Source organism: Procambarus clarkii, chromosome 29, assembly GCF_040958095.1.
Source record: "Procambarus clarkii isolate CNS0578487 chromosome 29, FALCON_Pclarkii_2.0, whole genome shotgun sequence".
Lineage (NCBI taxonomy): Eukaryota > Metazoa > Arthropoda > Malacostraca > Decapoda > Cambaridae > Procambarus > Procambarus clarkii.
The window spans coordinates 11702559-11720058 of NC_091178.1; the positions used below are offsets into that span (position 1 = coordinate 11702559).

General features: G+C 44.0%; 1 protein-coding gene across 1 annotated transcript in view; it reads right to left on the reverse strand.

Moving 5' to 3' along the window:
- The window catches only part of LOC123765069 (homeotic protein empty spiracles), a 107357-nt gene that overhangs the window by 11252 nt on the left and 78605 nt on the right, over positions 1–17500 (reverse strand). The gene's annotated exons all lie outside the window — the stretch shown is intronic.

Here is a 17500-nt window from a genome sequence, read left to right on the forward strand (position 1 = left end):
CACTTTTACCCCAGGCACCAAGCGTCTCTGAGGCAAAGAACTATATATATATATATATATATATATATATATATATATATATATATATATATATATATATATATATATATATATATATATATATATATATATATATATATATATAATAGGCCTAAGGTAGCGCAAGGCTTGCTTGGGCAGGTTAGGTTAGGGTGGCGTCTTTAATTACACTTCACAATGTTTAGAATGCTTTTTTGGGCTAATTCAATAATACAAAATGTAAAGTAATGGGGTTCCAATAGTCCATTTTGGTACGTTTGACGAAATAGTTGCAATAAGTACTATCAATTTAGAAGCAGCACGTCGTTAAGAAACATAAATCAAGACTATTTCAAGACAATCTACACAGTTTAACTAGACCAATAATAGACTATGCAGCACTGGCATGGAACCCCGTGCCTTGTGAAACATGAAAACTAAAGTTTAAAGAGTACGAAGGATTGACACAAGATTGATGCCAGAGCCAAGACGGTTAAGTTACGAGGATAGAACTATACCTCCCAACCCAGGAGGATAGAAGACATATAGAGAAGGATATGATCACACAATATAAAATATCCTGAGGGGGAATATACAAGGTGAATAAGAACAATATCTTTCAAGTTCAAGTATGTTTATTGAGGCAAGAAAGAAATACATCTCTAAGGGATAGAGTAGCTTAGGCTATTTCTACTCCCCCCCCCCTCCTTATAATCTCTTTAAACTTGGAGGAAGTAGAACAAGAGGACGCAGGTGGAAGCCGGAAACACAAATGAGTCGAAGAAATGTAAGGAAATATTAGAACCCTGAGCGGGTGGTTAACAAGTGGAAAGGACTGAAAGAAGAAGGCGTGGAAGCCACCATAATTAATTTAATTTTTAATTAAAAAATTAAACACCAGAATAGTTATTTTACAACACCACAGCTACAACATGGCTAGTTGGCGGGGCATGGAGAGCTTGACCTCACTTACCAGTAATCACTGATAGGTAATCACATGCCCCTACCCTTCTCACCCCCTTGCCCTCTAATCTCATGCCCCCCTGCCCTACCCACACCCCTCTTCAAATCCCCCTCTCCCCTCTATTTCCCAGACACATAACCCGATACGTAGCAGTGGTGTTGTGTGTCTATGTATGTATTAACACGATGTACTGAACGGGGTGAGAATAGCTTGAGCTACCTCATCCCTTTGTGTGTATTTTACCTTAATAAACTTATTTCAATTTCAATTTCGATATGTAGCAGGTCGCTCTGCGTATTTAGCTTTGAGCAAATTATGTCACATCTAATAATATATTTCACTAACAACTCATTATTTCCTCATCTCTCACTTATAACATATCACTGTCCTCATAACAACCAGCCACAGAATACTGCAGTTGTGTGTACTTACTTAGTTACCTAGTTGTACTTACCTAGTTGTGCTTGCGGGGGTTGAGCTCTGGCTCTTTGGTCCCGCCTCTCAACTGTCAATCAACTGGTGTACAGGTTCCTGAGCCTATTGGGCTCTATCATATCTACACTTGAAACTGTGTATGGAGTCAGCCTCCACCACATCACTTCCTAATGCATTCCATTTGTCAACCACTCTGACACTAAAAAAGTTCTTTCTAATATCTCTGTGGCTCATTTGGGCGCTCAATTTCCACCTGTGTCCCCTAGTGCGTGTGCCCCTTGTGTTAAATAGCCTGTCTTTATCTACCCTATCAATTCCCTTGTGAATCTTGAATGTGGTGATCATGTCCCCCTAACTCTTCTGTCTTCCAGCTAAGTGAGGTTTAATTCCCGTAGCCTCTTCTCGTAGCTCAAACCTCTCAGCTCGGGTACTAGTCCGGTGGCAAACCTTTGAACCTTTTCCAGTTTAGTCTTATCCTTGACTAGATGTTGACTCAATGATGGGGCTGCATACTCCAGGATTGGCCTGACATATGTGGTATACAAAGTTCTGAATGATTCTTTACAAAAGTTTCTGAATGCTGTTCGTATGTTGGCCAGCCTGGCATATGTCGCTGATGTTATCCTCTTGATATGGGCTACAGGAGACAGGTCTGGCGTGATATCAACTCCCAAGTCTTTTTCTTTCTCTGAATCCTGAAGAATTTCCTCTCCCAGATGATACGTTGCATTTGGCCTCCTACTCCCTACACCTATCTTCATTACATTACATTTGGTCGGGTTAAACTCTAACAACCATTTGTTCGACCATTCCTTCAGTTTGTCTTGGTCTTCTTGAAGCCTCAAACAGTCCTCTTCTGTCTTAATCCTTCTCATAATTTTGGCATCGTCCGAAAACATTGAGAGAACATGTGTGTGTGTGTGTGTGTGTGTGTGTGTGTGTGTGTGTGTGTGTGTGTGTGTGTGTGTGTGTGTGTGTGTGTGTGTGTGTGTGTGTGTGTGTGTGGGTGTGTGTGTGTGTGTGTGTGTGTGCGTGTGTGTGTGTGTGTGTGTGTGTGTGTGTGTATTCACCTAGTTGTGTTTGCGGGGGTTGAGCTTTGCTCTTTCGGCCCCTCTATCAACTGTCAATCAACTGTTCACTAACTACTTTTTTTTTTCCTCCACACCACACATACACACACCCCAGGAAGCAGCCCGTGACAGCTAACTAACTCCCAGGTATCTATTTACTGCTAAGTAACAGAGCCATTAGAGTGAAAGAAAATTTGCCCATTTGCCTCCGCCTTCACCGGGGATCGAACCCGAAACCTCAGGACTACGAATCCGAAGCGCTGCCCACTCCCCTGTCAGACCCTTGTCAATTTTATTCCTTATAAAAAACTAATAATGCGTTTATTAAATAAATCCGTTTCTATGGCCAGGCATCAAGGGAGATAAGGTTACCTTGAGGTGCTTCCGGGGCTTAGCGTCCCCGCGGCCCGGTCGTCGACCAGGTCTCCTGGTTGCCGGACTGATCAACCAGGCTGTTACCAGAGGTAAGACAACATCTCTTCCCTATTAGTCCCATTACAAGCACCATTACTACCCTTAGATTTACAAGGAAGAACGGAAGAAAAATAACAGCTAAACCCCCCCCTTTAGATATCCATCTTAATGCAGAAGTCTAAAAGTCTTAGTGCAGGGTCTAAAAGTTCATAATTACCATTCTCTCCTTCCTAATTATTCTAGCATGATATACGTCTTGTTTCAGACCTCCTCCCCCCCTACTCAAGGTGTGTGTGTGTGTGTGTGTGTGTGTGTGTGTGTGTGTGTGTGTGTGTGCGTGCGTGTGTGTGTGTGTGTGTGTGTGTGTGTGTGTGTGTGTGTGTGTGTGTGTGTGTCACCCCCTCCCCCAACTCCATCGGATGCCGTGGAGGGTCCCAAGACTTGATTAAGACGTCAAGGTTCACCTCAGCCAACCCGTTATTACTCTCTACCTTCCTGCACTATTTTTTTCCCCACTCCCTCGAAGATGTTCATTTTCTTCTAGGCTGTGTGAGACGTTTGGTTCGTTAGCAAGTAATACATAGACTCAGTGGTTCGTTAACAAGTTATGAAGCCCGGAGGGTGTGACCTGATAACAGGATTCTGGGGCAGGGTGCAAGGCTCGTTAGCGCAGTTTCCTTCTCAAGATAACCTCAAGATAACCCGTGATTTGCAAGCTTAACTAAATATAACGATTCGACGTTTAAATATCTATTGATATTATAAATTTTCATCTTTATGCTCGCCGTGTGTCTATTTCTCCAAGGATATCTCCAAGGTCTATGTCTTTATGGTTATCTCCAAAATCTATGTCTCTATGGATATCTCCAAGGTCTATTTCTTTAAGGATATCTCCAAGGTCTATTTCTTTAAGGATATCTCCAAGATCTATGTCTCTATAGATATCTCCAAGGTCTATGTCTCTATGGATATCTCCAAGATCTATATCTCTATGGATATCTCCAAGGTCTATATCTCTATGGATATCTCCAAGGTCTATGTCTCCATGGATATCTCCAAGGTCTATGTCTCTATGGATATCTCCAAGGTCTATGTCTCTATGGATATCCACAGAGCCTCGATCCCCGGACAGCTTCTCGCCTGATCCAAATCCACAAAGTATTCCAAATTACACGCTAGTCTCCCGTCTTGGCAAATGTGATATAAAAGAATAAATAAGAGGCGGACGAGACTGCTACAACTCACCACAAAGCTGACTAATATAGCCATTTGCCTCTCCCCCCTTTCTCCCCCCCCCTCTCTCTCTCCCTTGCTACCCCAGCCCCGTGTAATAATAATCCAGAGGGCCTGCACACACTCTCACACACACACACACACACACACTCACACACACACACACACACACACACACACACACACACACACACACACACACACCACCACACACGCACACAGGAAGTGATGTGGTGGAGGCTGACTCCATACACAGTTTCAAGTGTAGATATGATAGAGCCCAGTAGGCTCAGGAACCTGTACACCTGTTGATTGACGGTTGAGAGGCGGGACCAAAGAGCAAGAGCTCAACCCTCGCAAACACAACTAGGTGAGTACACACACACACACATTTAGAAACTTGTGTAAGGAATCTTTCAGAACATTATATACCACATATGTCAGACCAATTCTGGAGTATGCGGCTCCAGCATGGAGTCCAAATCTAGTCAAGCATAAGACTAAACTGGAAAAGCTTCAAAGGTTTGACACCAGACTAGTACCCGAACTGAGGGGTATGAGCTACGAGGAGAGACTACGGGAATTAAACCTCACGTCACTGGGAGACAGAAGAGTTAGAGGGTGACATGATCACCGCATGCAAGATTCTTAGAGGAATTGATAGGGTTAGATAAAGACAGGCTATTTACCACAAGGGGCACACGCACTAGGGGACACAGGTGGAAATTGAGTGCCCAAATGAGCCATAGAGACGTTAGAAATAATTTTTTCAGTGTCAGAGTAGTAGACAAATGGAGTGCATTAGGCAGTGATGTGGTGGAGGCTGACTCCATACACAGTTTCAATTGTAGATATGATAGAGCCCAGTAGGCTCAGGAACCTGTACACCAGTTGATTGACAGTTGAGAGGCGGGACCAAAGCCCAACCCCCGCAAGCACAATTAGGTGACTACACACACACACACACACACACACACACACACACACACACACACACACACACACACACACACACACACACACGCACACACACACACGCGCGCGCGCGCGAGAGAGAGAGAGAGAGGGGTTATTCCAACAAGCGGGCTATTATGCAAGCTAATTATAGGCAGGGAGGTAGTTATCAGGTGGTTAGGTCCATAATATCCATCTCCTGGCTGATGAAAAATGTTGTGGTGAGGAGGGAGTGTGTGATGACGGCTCCATCATCTCCTTCTTCACTCCGCCCCTCCCTCACCCTCCCTCCCTCCCCCCTGTACTACTGTGCCATTGTAAACCATCATTATACTCTACTATGCAACAGTATGACATATAAAAAACACTAGAAAATATAATAATTACAATAATTTCGTTTGAAAGTGTTACCTAAACCTAAAGTAATGACATCAGTTATATTGCAAATGGGAAGATCTGTCCCAAATTTAAGCGGAATTTACCGTAAGGGCATTTTGTAGAGAACCCCCCATTCCTCCCTACCCTCTATCCTACCCATCCCTCCCTCCCCCATCCCTCTATCTCTCCCCCCCTACCTACCCATCCCTCCCAACACCCCCGCCCACGCGGTCTCAAGCCTCAGAGAGGAACACGCTTCGAGTAATTACCACTAAATTAATTAATTGCTGGGGGGTGGATGAGTCTAATATTACCGGCAAGCATGCATAATGTCCCGGGCAGCGACTGACGCCCCCTCGTGCGGGTGGTCTATAAACTACGACCTGTAACATGACACTGTTAATTAACCTGTAAACTAACTTCCCGTCCAACCTTTTCATTGGCAAGAATTGAAAGATATAATATTGAATTAAATCATTATCCTGTTGAGCTACGATAACAACGCGTATTTTATTAAGGGAATACGCTAGGCTGGCGAGGCGGGGCAGATTAGCATCTGAGGCGCCCAATATGTTACAATTATGTAGCGTATTAATGATGGGGTGGAGCTTGTAAACACACCTGGTGTCACGTGAAGGGGTCGTGGTGTGGGTGGTGTGTGTGTCGGGGCACCCCTGGTGTCACGTGAAGGGTCGTTGGTGTAGGTGTGTGTGTGTCGGGGCACCCCTGGTGTCACGTGAAGGGTCGTGGTGTAGGTGTGTGTGTGTGTCGGGTCACCCCTGGTGTCACGTGAAGGGGTCGTGGTGTAGGTGTGTGTGTGTCGGGGCACCCCTGGTGTCACGTGAAGGGTCGTTGGTGTAGGTGTGTGTGTGTCGGGGCACCCCTGGTGTCACGTGAAGGGGTCGTGGTGTAGGTGTGTGTGTGTCGGGGCACCCCTGGTGTCACGTGAAGGGGTCGTGGTGCAGGTGTGTGTGTGTCGGGGCACCCCTGGTGTCACATGCAGGGGTCGTGGTGTAGGTGGTGTGTGACGGGCCACCCCTGGTGTCACGTGAAGGGGTCGTGGTGCAGGTGTGTGTGTGTCGGGGCACCCCTGGTGTCACATGCAGGGGTCGTGGTGTAGGTGGTGTGTGACGGGCCACCCCTGGTGTCACGTGAAGGGGTCGTGGTGTAGGTGGTGTGTGACGGGCCACCCCTGGTGTCACGTGAAGGGGTCGGTATTCCCTTGATAACCGGTTGAAACACGAAAACGTTTGGAACTTTCGTTTCATTTTCGTAGTGGATACTCATGCATAACCGAATCACGTGTTTTGTTGGGATATTATATATATATATATATATATATATATATATATATATATATATATATATATATATATATATATATATATATATATATAAATATATATATATATATATATATATATATATATATATATATATATATATAAATATATATATATATATATATATATATATATATATATATATATATATATATATATATATATATATATATATATATATATATATGCAGGCAACCAGGGGCTCGTTTGGGGCAAGACTACAACATCTCTCCTCTACAGTTAACAGCACCGCTCCTGTGCCAGGTAAGTCCACTACGGGCTCACCATAGCCCGTGCTACTTGAAACTTTTTGTTCACAGTAGCTGAATCTATAACAACAACAACAACATCTCTCTGTAGGTAATTAACAACGCACAAGCAACAGGGCTCCATCAAGGAGAACATAATATCCACCCACAACCAGACCATCACCAGAGACATCTTAACAAGCAACACTGAAATAATCGACAGGTATAACGACAGCAGGAGACTCGACACCAGCGAGGCGCTACACATCAAAAAGTCAAGACCAACAATCAACAACCAGTTAACACATAATTAAATTCTACCCACTCCAAGACCCCGAGCCAACGCTGAGACAGCATCCAATGTCTCTTCCTTAATTCCTTAAGAACACAAGCAGCCACTAGAACATAAACTGTCTTATGTTGATACACTTAATACCCCCTATCAATATTCCCTATGTTATGCCATTCATCCACCAGTTCTTTACCGTCTTACCCAAAGAGAATATAAGCCAGTTCTAAACATGGTAAACATGTCTTTGAGAATGTAAGGAGTGACCCTGTGAAACGCATCCCTAGGCGCCAGACCAAAATAAAAAAAAGGGTGAAAATGAACTTAGGAGAGTTAATTTTTCAACTTCCCTCCGACAGTGAAGACAAACATAAGAAATATTGAGAAGATTCGCGTTAGAATCATTAATCTTACCCCTTTCGGTCATATTCGCCAACATATGTTTACAAGAAAGATTGCTACCAAAATATACTAATATATAAATATATAGCTATAACTTAAACCCAATATATTTAGCCTCAATATATCACTCCTCCCCAAGTTATCCAGATTATACATTCAATCCACTCTTCAATTTCCACTATTATACGCTAGCAATCTCTAACTAGAAGAGCAAATTGGGAATATATTTGCTCTACTATTCACGGACAGGAATGAGGTTGCAGGAGCCCACCGTTGTGATTACATTCATTTGGGCACTCGTTACCGTGATGAATGTTCCTCAGTCGCCATCGTCGGGCAATATGTCTTGAAAATTATACCCTTTTGGTGGTTATTGTGAAGTTGGTGTTGTGTGTGGAGCCGGGGAACAGCGGGTTATAACCTTCATTACTCTGATGTACTGGTATGGGGGATAAGATGGGTGATGGTGTTAAGACCAAGGGAGAGAGAGAGAGAGAGAGAGAGAGAGAGAGAGAGAGAGAGAGAGAGAGAGAGAGAGAGAGAGAGAGAGAGAGAGAGAGAGACAGACAGACAGAGAAAGAGAGAGAGAGAGAGAGAGACAGAGAAAGAGAGAGAGAGAGAGGGAGAGAGAGAGAGAGAGAGAGAGAGAGAGAGAGAGAGAGAGAGAGAGAGAGAGAGAGAGAGAGAGAGAGAGAGAGAGAGAGAGAGAGAGAGAGAGAGAGCGAGAGAGAGAGAGAGAGAGAGAGAGAGAGAGAGAGAGAGAGAGAGAGAGAGAGAGAGAGAGAGAGAGAGAGAGAGAGAGAGAGAGCATCTGAACATATGTGGCACAAACTCAATGGTACGTACGAAAGCCCATACACGCAAAGCTCATGAGACATGTAAACATCGAGGAGAACTGCAGACAAGGAGGACCTCGGAGGAGGACCTCGACAAACTACAGGAGTGGGGGAAAACAAATGGTTCCTAGAATTCTATCCCAGCAAGTGTAAGCTAATGAAGTGGGGAGAGCGGGGAAGGGAGACTAGAAGGTTTATACACAATAAAAGAAGGCTATGACAGGAGTCGGAGAGGGAAAAGGACTATATATATATATATATATATATATATATATATATATATATATATATATATATATATATATATATATATATATATATATATATATATATATATTTCAACACCCATCTCGAGAGGCAGACATAAACACAGTAACATCGGCAGAATATGGGATGCTGGCTGATATTAGAACGTCGTTTAGAATCCTAAACTAGGCCTTTTTGAAGGCAGTCTACACAGTCTTTGTTAGACCAATACTGGAATATGCAGCACCCGCCTGGGATCTACAGCTTGTGAAGCATAAACTAAAATTGACACAGAATAAAGTTTTCCAACAAGATTAGTGCCATAACTAAGAGGGCTGAACTATAAGGATAGGTTATGGGCACTATAGTTCGCATAATCTATCCTTACAACTCTAAAGGAAAGAAGAAACAGAGGAGACGTGATCGCAACATACAAGATACTGATGGGAGTTGATAAGCTGGACAAGGACAGCCTCTTTAAACTGAAAGTAGAACGAGAGAACACAAGTGGAAGCTGGAAATGCAAATAATTCGAAGCAAAATAAGTAAATTCTGGTCCCCCTTGTATGGGTAGGGTGATCAACAAGGGGAATGCACTGGAAGAAGAAGCAGAAGCTGTGGAAGCCACCTCCATATACGACCTTAAGACTAGATTCGAGAACTAATTTGAACATCACAATAGTTAAATTATAAGGCAACAGGTACAACAAGGTGAGGGACATACAGAGCTAGACAACACTTGCCTCCCGCCGTCACTGACAAGTAGGCACACAGAGCCCAGGTGCATACAATCATACAATACCTGGCTGTATTCTCTCATTCACATAAACATCCAGACAAACGATAAATGACAGGGTAGAATGTAACGAGCAAGACTGCAAGGTTGCACCATGTGTTGACCATGGGCGTCTAACAGCCTGGTTGATCAGTCCAGCAACCAGGAGGCCTGGTCGACGACCGGGCCGCGGGCACACTAAGCCCCGGAAGCACCTCAAGGTAACCTCAAGGTAGGTAAGGGAGGGCTAGGCACCTTCAGACACGGAACCACAAGAATGGAAACCACGAATATAAAAACAAAAAAACAATAAAAGAGAAACAGTGAACTGAAAATATAAAGCTTCATGGGGCCCCAAATCTCGTAATGGATCTTAAAAGAACCTTATGAGGAGCTGATCAAGCTGCTGGCCATGATCTTCAACGCATCACCGGACTCAGAGGAGGAGGTTCCTGAGAGAGCTGGAAGGAGGACCACATCATGCAGTATACTAAGACGCGAGACAGGAGACAGCCGAGTAAATACCAGTGTGCCTAACAGGCAGAGTCTGCAGAGTGCAGGGGAAGAATGAGAGCGCAAATGTTAAACAGCAAAAGGGGTAAAAATCCGATTAAGGAAATACCTAGTTGACGCAGGCGATGAGTCACAATAACGTGGCTGAAGTATGTTGACCAGACCACACACTAGAAGTTGAAGGGACGACGACGTTTCGGTCCGTCCTGGACCATTCACAATCGACTTGAGAATGGTCCAGGACGGACCGAAACGTCGTCGTCCCTTCAACTTCTAGTGTGTGGTCTGGTCTACCTAGTTGATACCTGGTTGATGGGGTTCTGAGAGTTCTTCTACTCCCCAAGCCCGGCCCGAGGCCAGGCTTGACTTATGAGAGCTGGAGTAAAGAAAAGTTATTGTTGTGTGAACTGCAATTACTCTTAGGCCCACCAAGCTATTGCCAGTACTCTCCACGAAGCTCCAAATCAAGAGAGGTTCCAGGTACGGTCGGACAAATGATTAAGGAACTTAAACTCAAATAAATGCACATGTAAATCTAATGACACACAGTAGCTTACATGGTAAGCTGGCCAACATGAGAATAGCCTGTAAGAACACCGACTTGAGAATGGTCCAGGACGGACCGAAACGTCGTCGTCCCTTCACCTTCTAGTGTGTGGTCAGGTCAACATACTTCAGCCACGTTATTGTGACTCATCGCCTGTAAAGCCTGTAAGAACCTAGACAAGGATGCTGATGCTCTCAGAATGCCACATGAAGCATATCTCTGATTGGGTTACAATATCATGGTCAAGACACTTCACCGAACGCAGCAAAATGAAGACCGCAGATGTAGAGATTTGCTACAAGAATACTCCAATAACTGAGTTGGGACGAGCTACAACAGACTGAACTAAACCTTACGACGTGTGACTAAGAAAGAGAGAAGACATGATCGAGACATTAAAAATATTGAGGGTTAAGGGGAAAAGTAAATGGAACACGCAAGAAGAGGGAGGAAAAATTAGTCTATCTTCATCCATTGGTTAACAGAATGACCTGACAAAGAAACTAAGAGGTCGGGAGTCACACACACACACACCCACACACACACACACACACACACACACACACACACACACACACACACACACATAGTCCTGTTATAGGAATAACAGGACACTGGAGAGCAGAGAAAGATACCAGAATGCCAGGAATGAATATGTCAGGATGAGAAGAGAGGCAGAAAGACAATACGAAAATGACATCGCAAGCAAGGCAAAGACTCAGCCTAAATTGTTGCATAGCCACATTAGGAGAAAAACAACAGTAAAGGAACAGGTTATGAGATTAAGGATAGGGGCGGAAGGATTCACTACAAATGACAAGGAAGTGTGTGAGGAATTGAATAAGAAATTCCAGGAGGTCTTCACCTTAGAACAAGGAGAAATTCCAGAGGTAAGTGAGGGAATAGCTAACCAGGAACCACTGGAAGAGTTTGAGATTACCAGTGGGGAAGTAAGGAAGTGTTTACTAGAGTTGGACGTGACGAAGGCTATAGGCCCAGATGGAATCTCCCCTTGGGTTCTAAAGGAAGGAGCAAGAGAACTGAGCCTACCACTCTCCATAGTGTATAACAAATCACTGGCAACAGGGGAACTGCCAGATACTTGGAAAGCAGCTAACGTAGTCCCGATATACAAGAAAGGGGATAGACAGGAGGCACTGAACTACAGGCCAGTGTCCCTAACCTGCATACCATGCAAGCTGATGGAGAAGATTGTGCGAAAAAAACTAGTGGAGCATCTGGAGCGAAGGAACTTTGTAACACAGCATCAACATGGGTTCAGGGATGGCAGGTCCTGCCTCACAGGGTTACTTGAATTCTACGACCAGGCAACAAAAATAAGGCAAGAAAGAGAAGGGTGGGCAGATTGCATATTTTTGGATTGTCAGAAAGCCTTTGATACAGTGCCACACAAGAGGCTAGTGCGAAAGTTGGAGATGCAGGCTGGAGTGAGAGGGAAGGTACTCCGGTGGATAGAGGAATACCTAAGCAACAGGAGACAACGAGTCTGTGTGAGGGGTGAGGTCTCAGATTGGCGAGACGTCACAAGTGGAGTCCCGCAGGGGTCAGTCCTTGGACCTATACTGTTTCTGGTATATGTAAATGATCTCCCAGAGGGTATAGATTCGTTCCTCTCAATGTTTGCCGACGATGCAAAAATTATGAGGAGGATTGAAACAGAGGATGATAGTAGGAGGCTACAAGATGACCTGGATAGACTGAGTGAATGGTCCAACAAATGGCTGTTGAAGTTCAACCCGAGTAAATGCAAAGTAATGAAACTAGGCAGTGGAAACAGGAGGCCAGGCACAGGATACAGAATAGGAGATGAAGTACTTAATGAAACAGACAGAGAGAAAGATCTAGGAGTTGATATCACACCAAACCTGTCTCCTGAAGCCCACATAAAGAGAATAACGTCTGCGGCATATGCGAGGCTGGCTAACATCAGAACGGCGTTCAGGAACCTGTGTAAGGAATCATTCAGAATCTTGTACACCACATATGTAAGACCAATCCTGGAGTATGCGGCCCCAGCATGGAGCCCGTACCTTGTCAAGCACAAGACGAAGCTGGAAAAAGTCCAAAGGTATGCTACTAGACTAGTCCCAGAACTAAGAGGCATGAGTTATGAGGAAAGGCTGCGGGAAATGCACCTCACGACACTGGAAGACAGAAGAGTAAGGGGGGACATGATCACAACCTACAAAATCCTCAGGGGAATCGACCGGGTAAACAAGGACGAACTTTTCAACACTGGTGGGACGCGAACAAGGGGACACAGGTGGAAGCTGAGTACCCAAATGAGCCACAGAGACGTTAGAAAGAACTTTTTCAGTGTCAGAGTAGTTAGCAAATGGAATGCATTAGGAAGTGATGTGGTGGAGGCTGACTCCATTCACAGTTTCAAATGTAGATATGATAGAGCCCAATAGGCTCAGGAATCTGTACACCAGTTGATTGACGGTTGAGAGGCGGGACCAAAGAGCCAGAGCTCAACCCCCGCAAGCACAATTAGGTAAGTAAATTAGGTAAGTACACACACCTCGTAGGGGGCCTCGTAGCCTGGTGGATAGCGCGCAGGACTTGTAATTCTGTGGCGCGGGTTCGATTCCCGCACGAGGCAGAAACAAATGGGCAAAGTTTCTTTCATCCTGAATGCCCCTGTTACCTAGCAGTAAATAGGTACCTGGGAGTTAGTCAGCTGTCACGGGCTGCTTCCTGGTGTGTGTGTGTGTGTGTTGTGGAAAAAAAAAAGAAGTTAGTAAACAGTTGATTGAGAGTTGAGAGGCGGGCCGAAAGAGCAAAGCTCAACCCCCGTAAACACAACTAGATGAATACACACACACACACACCCTACCCCAACACAATCCGTCTCAATCATACTCACATATTCACCATCAGTGTGTAAAGCAGTAAAGGCCGCAACTATAATGACTTCACAGTTATGATGCCTGGATAGTTTGGAACGACGGACTTAGGATAATACCAGCACGGTGGGCGAGAGTGGATGATAGTGAATGATGGATTGTGGGATTGTGGCGGGGGGTGGTAGGTGTAGAGAAAGAGAGAGAGAGAGAGAGAGAGAGAGAGAGAGAGAGAGAGAGAGAGAGAGAGAGAGAGAGAGAGAGAGAGAGAGAGAGAGAGAGAGAGAGGAGAGAGAAGGGGAAAGAACAGGCAGGAAAAGGATGGGAAAGGGATAGACTGCAACATTCAATCCAGGATGCACCATCCTTCCTTGATTATCACAGGACAAGAACATTGCCAAGACCACTCTGGCGAGGGCGGACCAGGCAGGACGCGATTGGGCACGCTGACATTCACTCTGATAATGCCTAGACGACCTAAATCTGAAATTCGTACATTAATTTAATTTTGCCCCGAGGGTCGAGTTTAGTGGGCCGCGCCACTCATCCTGCGAGTATACATACCGCCATAGCAGCATGTACAACACTCCCCAATAGGAAGAAAACCCGCTGGGTTGCTAGCTAGAGGACGCTTATACTCCGAGTCTTCGAGGGAAAGGGACACAGACCTCACCACCACAGACAACGTCGCTGAGACAGAGCACATCACCACAGACAACCTCGCAGACATAGAACTCATCACTAAAGACACAGCTAACCACCACAGAGAGCGACGAGGTCTGTGTCCACGTGAACAGGAAATAGCTGGCTGGAAGTCTGGCATTGCCGCTTCACATACGAGTTGAGAAGATTCAAATGGGCCGACATGTGATTAGCGGATTGGGCGTGGCCTAATGGCCTCCCAACCAATCGCCAGCGTCCCGCCGATTTTCCCGCTATGGTGATTGGTCTGGGGCCTCTTGGGGGCAATATAGGCGTATGAAACAAGGCATTTTAGGCGACTGGGATGGTTGAGGGTTGCCATTACGAGGTTGTTAGACTTGGAGGGATTGTCAGTCGTTCGTTTGCAGTCCAGTTGTTTCGTTCCTCACTAGTGCTAGTTTGTACCTCACTAGGGCTAGTTTGTGTCTCACTAGTGCTATTTTGTACCTCACTAGTACTAGTTCGTACCTCACTAGTGCTAGTTTGTACCTCACTAGTGCTAGTTTGTACCTCACTAGTGCTAGTTTGTACCTCACTAGTGCTAGTTTGTACCTCACTAGTGCTAGTTTGTACAGTATTACCGCTGTTGTCGTTATTTTAGATTTAGCTACGCAGAACGAAACGTCTATGTAGCACGGTCTATGGTGAGCCCGCAGTGGACTTACACGGCACAGGAGAGAGGCGACCTGCGTCGAGGAGACGTGAGTGGGTTATATATATATATATATATATATATATATATATATATATATATATATATATATATATATATATATATATATATATTATATATATATTATATATATATTTTCTCGAAACCGAGTTCGTGACATTCACGAATTTATACCAAAAATCCTTAATGCTATTTACCATCATTTAACGCCAATTTACGAGTCAATCTCCATACGTTACTCCTGCTATTTTTTTTCTCTTTATAATAATAATAATCGGGAACAGCAAAAGATCAAAAGGCCGAGCTGTATATTAACATCAATTACGTCGATGATAATAAAATTCCACTACTAAGCGACGAGATCTGAATACAAATTTAAACGATTAAATCCCATTAAAATAAATTATGACACTGATAGCAAGGCTTTCTTGAGCAAGTAGCGAGTTCTTAATATAATTTTGTGCGATTAAATCCTATTACATATATTTACTGTAGCATTTGAGTCCCGCCTTTATTATCGTGTCTCATTACAGGATCAATATTGACTGTGTGGCCTTGGCTGTCTATGTAACGCCCTATATCTTATATTTTATAAGATATCTTATATTTTATAAGATATCTTATATTTTAGCGCTCCCTTAATTTGGACTTATTTTTTAGGAAGAAGCAAAAATAAATTAATTAAAGTTCACACATATAGGTACATGTACATCAGTACTATGAAATGAGTTTTGGGGAGTTAATTTTTCAATTTTATTCTCATCTGAATGACAAAATGAATATAGAGAAGATTCGTGCTAGAATCATTGCTCTCACCCTTGCGGTCATAGTCAGTAACGTCTATTGGACATATCTTGGACATATCTTGAGATCTTCATAAGTTACTGACTCAGTACATAGAGTCCCAGTACACAGGCAAGGAACATTTCTCTTAAGGCACTTGTCAATGCACATACGACAAGACTTCATCAAAGAACATATCATTTCTCTCCACAACTAGGTCGTCACTAGAGTTGCGTGCTAACCAACAACACCGAAATAGTCGTTAGATACAACGATACAGTAGGAGATCAGACATCGCCGAAGCACTACACCTCAAACAAAGATATTAAAATGTATAAATTATACCCACATAAAATATTATAAATTAGCTTCGGAACACTATATTTCTCCACGCAGGTGTCTGAGAACCCGTGTAAAACACGGAGGTACCGACATCTGTCGCTTTTACAGAGTTATAGCGGGTCTCGATCCCACTCTTATTGAACAAATCGACAAGGGCCTTAGTGAGGGTTCGAACCAAAGTGATGGATGTTCCCAGACGCGATCTACTGTACCAGACGCGATCCACTGTACCATGACATGGAAATCCTGCTAATCCTTAGCAGGATTAGAGAGACAGAACAGAACATAACAGGGTGAACCTGTATGCTTATAAGGACAAAAAGCTGAATTTCGGGATTCACAATCGTTAATAGAATTAAAATAACCATTAACGTACCAATTTCCAGTTTCGTTTCGTTCATATAATGCAAAGGTTATTCAAGGTTATTTAATGCAAAGGTTTCTAATATGCAAAGGTTAAAACAAGCGACATTGTGGATTATAAGCGAATGTTGGAGATTACTTCGGCAACTGCAGAATCTGGCACCACTGTGATCCTGCTAATTACCCCTAGTTTATACAGACAAAGATGACGTGAAGTAATTGCTTCCTACATCTTGGAGCTAAACTGCACGCGAACACGCCGTTACTCGCAAATACAAAGACACATTCACGTAATTATAAATATTCTTTCTCGTAAACACACACACACACACACACACACACACACACACACACACACACACACACACACACACACACACACACACACACACACACAGATTAACACAGATTAAGCAAGAAAGAGAGGGCTGGGCGGACTGCATTTTCTTGGATTGTCGGAAAGCCTTTGACACAGTACCGCATAAGAGGCTGGTACATAAGCTGGAGAGACAGGCAGGTGTAGCTGGTAAGGTGCTCCAGTGGATAAGGGAGTATCTAAGCAATAGGAAGCAGAGAGTTACGGTGAGGGGTGAGACCTCCGATTGGCGTGAAGTCACCAGTGGAGTCCCACAGGGCTCTGTACTCGGTCCTATCTTGTTTCTGATATATGTAAATGATCTCCCGGAGGGTATCGATTCATTTCTCTCAATGTTTGCGGACGATGCTAAAATTATGAGAAGGATTAAAACAGAAGAGGACTGTTTGAGGCTTCAAGAAGACCTAGACAAGCTGAAGGAATGGTCGAACAAATGGTTGTTAGAGTTTAACCCAACCAAATGTAATGTAATGAAGATAGGTGTAGGGAGCAGGAGGCCAGATACAAGGTATCATCTGGGAGAGGAAATTCTTCAGGAGTCAGAGAAGGAAAAAGACTTGGGGGTTGATATCACGCCAGACCTGTCTCCTGCAGCACATATCAAGCGGATAACATCAGCGGCATATGCCAGGCTGGCCAACATACGAACGGCATTCAGAAACTTGTGTAAAGAATCATTCAGAACTTTGTATACCACATATGTCAGGCCAATCCTGGAGTATGCAGCCC